Below are 5,863 nucleotides of genomic sequence, written 5' to 3' on the forward strand. Positions count from 1 at the left end.
CTCAATTATTTGCGGGATATATTCAAATCTCTGTCTCCCTCAATAGCTTTTTTTACCCTCTACAACTCTCTGTGACATCACGGACGTTATTCACTGATCTCTTAACCAATTTCCTGTCATCCTGCCTTTCTTATCATCAGTCATTTCCACACGTTTCCCTCCTTGCCGATTCTGCTGAGCGTCTTCACATTCGAAACTTCCTGGCAGATTAAAACTGTGTGCCGGGCCGAGACTCGAACTCGGGACCTTTGCCTTTCGTGGGCAAGTGCTCTACCACTGAGCTACCCAAGCACGACTCACGGCCCCTCCTCACAGCCTTACTTCTGCCAGTACCTCGTCTCCTACCTTCCAAACTTTACAGAAGCTCTCTTGCGAACCTTGAAGAACTAGCACTCCTGAAAGAAAGGATATTGCGGAGACATGGCTTAGCCACAGCCTGGGCGATGTTTCCAGAATGAGATTTTCACTCTGCAGCGGTACTGGCAGAAGTAAAGTTGTCAGGGCGGTGCGTGAGTCGTGCATGGGTAGCTCAGTCGGTAGAGCACTTGCCCGTGAAAGGCAAAGGTCCAGAGTTCGAGTCTCGGTCCGGCACACAGTTTTAATCTGCCAGGAAGTTTCATATCAGCGCACACTCCGCTGCATAGTGAAAATCTCATTCTGGTCTGCACATTCGTCTGTGTTGCCAGTCCACCTACTTTTGAACACCCTTTTATAACACTTCAAGTCTCTTGTGTTCCATGATTCAGTGTATGTACAGGGCTATTACAAATGATTGAAGCGCTTTCATAAATTCACTGTAGCTCCATTCATTGACATATGGTCACGACACACTACAGATACGTAGAAAAAGTCAAAGTTTTGTTCGGCTGAAGCCGCACTTCAGGTTTCTGCCGCCAGAGCGCTCGAGAGCGCAGTGAGACAAAATGGCGACAGGAGCCGAGAAAGCGTATGTCGTGCTTGAAATGCACTCACATCAGTCAGTCATAACAGTGCAACGACACTTCAGGACGAAGTTCAACAAAAATCCACCAACTGATAATTCCATTCGGCGATGGTATGCGCAGTTTAAAGCTTCTGGATGCCTCTGTAAGGGGAAATCAACGGGTCGGCCTGCAGTGAGCGAAGAAACGGTTGACCGCGTGCGGGCAAGTTTCACGCGTAGCCCGCGGAAGTCGACGAATAAAGCAAGCAGGGAGCTAAACGTACCACAGCCGACGGTTTGGAAAATCTTACGGAAAAGGCTAAAGCAGAAGCCTTACCGTTTACAATTACTACAAGCCCTGACACCCGATGACAAATTCAAACGCTTTGAATTTTCGGCGCGGTTGCAACAGCTCATGGAAGAGGATGCGTTCAGTGCGAAACTTGTTTTCAGTGATGAAGCAACATTTTTTCTTAATGGTGAAGTGAACAGACACAATGTGCGAATCTGGGCGGTAGAGAATCCTCACGCATTCGTGCAGCAAATTCGCAATTCACCAAAAGTTAACGTGTTTTGTGCAATGTCACGGTTTAAAGTTTATAGCCCATTTTTCTTCTGCGAAAAAAACGTTACAGGACACGTGTATCTGAACATGCTGGAAAATTGGCTCATGCCACAACTTGGAGACCGACAGCGCCGACTTCATCTTTCAACAGGATGGTGCTCCACCGCACTTCCATCGTGATGTTCGGCATTTCTTAAACAGGAGATTGGAAAACCAATGGATCGGTCGTGGTGGAGATCGTGATCAGCAATTCGTGTCATGGCCTCCACGCTCTCCCGACTTAACCCCATGCGATTTCTTTCTGTGGGGTTATGTGAAAGATTCAGTGTTTAAACCTCCTCTACCAAGAAACGTGCCAGAACTGCGAGCTCGCATCAACGATGCTTTCGAACTCAGTGATGGGGACATGCTGCGCCGAGTGTGGGAGGAACTTGATTATCGGCTTGATGTCTGCCGAATCACTAAAGGGGCACATATCGAACATTTGTGAATGCCTAAAAAAACGTTGTGAGTTTTTGTATGTGTGTGCAAAGCATTGTGAAAATATCTCAAATAATAAAGTTATTGTAGAGTTGTGAAATCGCTTCAATCATTTGTAATAACCCTGTATTGTACCAAAACTACCGAACCGTAGTGTTGGTAGAGCGCAACTCTAGTGTCGAACCAATTCCTAGCGCCCTTGCGAGCGTGGAGGACTACGCGATCCGCACGGAAGACGACCTTCGGCGAGGCATCTACGGGTAGCCCGGTGCGTCTGCGTCAGACGGGATCGGTGGACCAGTGATCCGCGCCAACCACTGGCGCCAGGCCACGCGGCGGGCACAAAAAGAGGGACGAGAGCGCGCCACAAACGCGCATTAGCCTCGTTGTCATCAATTACTGGCGCTGCGTATTTATACTGGTGACAGCGCGCCGCGCCGCGCCGCGGCTCTTCCCAGAAGCGTGAATCATGGCCGACGGCGGGCGCTCGCCGCTTGTTTGTCTTTGCCGTCGCGTCCCGCCGCCAGAGTTTCGGCCACGCGGCGTCGGCTGCAGTTAATTACTTTCCGTTTGGGGAGCGATCTCATTTGCTTAATTTCCTGCGCGCGCCGCCGAGGCGCCTGGGCCAGTCCCCGCACTCCGGAAATGAGATGCTGCTGCCCCGCCTCTGAAAAATCCGTTTTGCTGCGGACTCGCAATGCGCTTAGTCGGTTAGCTTCCGCCCGACAAGGGGTTCTGTCAAGAGTTTTGGACGCTTTTGTCCTCCGCGCGAGATGCAACCCGACTGCTAGCGGGCTTTTAGCTCACCCGCTAAACTGATTACCGGCCAGATGTATATTGCTTCCGCCAGCGCGCCAGCGAACTCGGAATCAACTTTCTACCTCGGATTGGAATCTGTGCGTGCCCAAAACACGTGGAGCAAGGAAGACGACGGAATGAAGAATCTAAACTACAGTTCCTGACTACAGACAGACATTATAGGTGAATATGGGCTGTGTTTGCAAACACAAAAGTGTTTTATTACCAAAAAACGACAAACAGTGCACAATATATACAATTATAACGTAAAAACTATATTTACCTAAATGAACTGTTGATGTGCCGACAGAGGGGCCGACACAGTGTTATTTTGAGGGGGCCGGATAGGCACGCTATAAGCTCACCCAGAATATCGTGAAGTCTGAAACAGGACGCTCAATGAATGCTAATAAGAAAAAGAACGTAATGTCGGTTTACTTAACTTTAATTCATCCTTGTGGTACATCGCTATTGACGATACAAATGAGTCTATCTCCAGATACGGTTAATTACAATCACTGTAAGGCTAATGGCGCCTTGCTAGGTCGTAGTCATGGACTTAGCTGAAGGCTATTCTAACTGTCTCTCGGCAACTGAGAGAAAGGCTTCGTCAGTGTAGTCGCTAGCAAAGTCGTCGTACAACTGGGGCGAGTGCTAGTCCGTCTTTCTAGACCTGCCATGTGGTGGCGCTAGGTCTGCAAGTACTGACAGTGGCGACACGCGGGTCCGACATGTACTAATGGACCGCGGCCGATTTAAGCTACCACCTAGCAAGTGTGGTGTCTGGCGGTGACACCACAACTGTTGTCACTTCCAACATGAAAAAAGATTTACAGTATGTAAACGAGCTGTGGTTAAGGGTACATTTCTTGCCACATTAGATTCTGTGCCTGTTTATTCAATGTAAGGCCGCAAAAATGGTTCAAGTGGCTCTGAGCACTATGGGACTTAACTTCGGAGGTCATCAGTCCCCTAGAACTTAGAACTACTTAAACCTAACTAACCTAAGGACATCACACACATCCATGCCCGAGGCAGGATTCGAACCTGCGACCGTAGCGGTCGCGCGGTTCCAGTCTGATGCGCCTAGAACCGCTCGGCCACATCGGCCGGCGTAAGATCGCAGTTAAGCAGAAGTTGTAATAGTTTGACCGCCAACCATCACGTAACGTGTTATGCGAGGAGGACGTCTAAAGCAGACTAGCACTGGAATAAAGGGCATTCTTGGCCAAGAGAAGTCCACCAGTAGCAAACAAAGGGCTTGAACGATTCTCTTCAGTCGTCGTTGGTCCCGTTCTTGCATTTGAGGAAGAAATGTGCGTTTGGACCACAGCATTCTATGGTAGTGAAACATGGACTATGGCAAAACCGGAACACAAGAGACTCGAAGCATTTGAGTTGTGGTGCTACAGGCGAATATTGAAAATTGAGTGGACTGATAAGGAAAGGAATGAGAGGTTGAACCGCGGTACTACTCAATTCTGTAGAAAATCAAAATTACAATCTCACCACAGCTATTTAAAGAACATAGGAAGTCCGGATCAAGCTTGTGATTGTTTTACAATTTTAATTTGACTCAAACAGACTTCATTATAAACTTCAATTCGGACATTTGCCCTCTTGCTGATGAAATATACAAATTTTCATCTTAATTGAATTACATAAACACAAAAAGAACCATATTTCGCATCCGCAACCAAAAACATAGATAGTAGGCGCGGTGAGTAATCAATCATAAACAATCGTTCTTGTTTAACCGTGTCTCAAAAGGCTAGTAACACTATACACTTCCATCCCAAAGTTACACAGACACATAATACCACAACTTCATCAAAAAAATAAAAAAAAATAAACAATGATCTTAAAGCTTATTAAAACTGTACTGCCCACATAAAGGTCCACAGTGAAACATGCTTACACTAAAAATGCAAAGTGGGCCAACGAAGGTCGCAAATCTGGCATACAGGAAAAATAACAAGTTGCACATTCATTAAAGATACACAAATGTTTAACTTAAGTGTTGAATAAGAATAACCAGTAAAATAACTTACAGAAACGCAAATATTAACAAAGTGGCCTCACTTAACTTTAGAGAACAGCGTTAAGGCCCACAGCAGTATTTGGAAGCAATAACGCTACGGCGGGGAGGCAATACGAGCGTTCTTTCACTCCCCACAAGCAGGCGGTTTGTATACAGTCGAACCGGCCTCACAATGCGCGGTCCTGACAAGAACCCATAACCGCACCGACGCCAGGAAACGAGCAGACTTAACAAATGATCTGCAGCACAAATAGATTGCAATGAAAACAAGGTCTTACCACAGCCACACTGGAATATATAATAAGCATGCCCCCAAATTCTTATGGAGCAGTATTCTAACATTACGCGTCTCCCAGTAAATTAGCAGGAAACTTAGAGATCACTTGCAGTTGCCTTAAGGCACTTTCTACATTAAATAAACAGACCAAATCCTACCGTGACAAATGATTAAACCATTAACTCTACGGCTGCAGGGCGCGTACACAACGGCAACCAGTCCCGAAGCGGTCAATATGTCCTTTAAAATAGCCATAGTGGAACCAAGTTCAGAACCGTCTCCGGCAGCTACCCATGCCACAATAAATTTTAAAAATCTTATTAGTTAAACACAGAATAACTTGGAGCTTGCAAATTACGAGCTGTTAAGCTGTTCAGCGTGAGACGACGAACCTGCCGCAATTGTGCACGTCAAGGCGCCCAATGATCGGCACCGACATCTTCGGAGCGACAAAAGACAAGGGCGGCGAGCACGCAGAGGCCCGTGCACCACGGTTGGGGACGCGGGCTTGTTTTCCACGCAAGTTCGCTCGTTGAACGCCGACCGGTAACTCTCCGTCACACGTTCACCCGGAAAACCTGCCGGGGGGAGCAGTCGAAGAGAGCGAGACAGCCGAATACCGATATCAGCGATGCAAGTACACTACTGGCCATTAAAATTGCTACACCACGAAGATGACGTGTTACAGACGCGAAATTTAACCGACAAGAAGAAGATGCTGTGATATGCAAATGATTAGCTTTTCAGAGCATTCACACATGGTTCGCGCCGGTGGCGACA

At 47.3% G+C, this 5,863-nt stretch overlaps 1 non-coding gene across 1 annotated transcript; it reads right to left on the reverse strand.

The window, feature by feature from the left end:
• Positions 1–218: 218 nt before the first annotated feature.
• Trnas-cga (transfer RNA serine (anticodon CGA)) lies at positions 219–292 on the reverse strand. Its single transcript has one exon. It is a non-coding gene; the product is annotated as a tRNA-Ser (tRNA).
• Positions 293–5,863: the final 5,571 nt, after the last annotated feature.

This window comes from Schistocerca cancellata, chromosome 3, assembly GCF_023864275.1.
Source record: "Schistocerca cancellata isolate TAMUIC-IGC-003103 chromosome 3, iqSchCanc2.1, whole genome shotgun sequence".
In the NCBI taxonomy this organism is placed as follows: domain Eukaryota; kingdom Metazoa; phylum Arthropoda; class Insecta; order Orthoptera; family Acrididae; genus Schistocerca; species Schistocerca cancellata.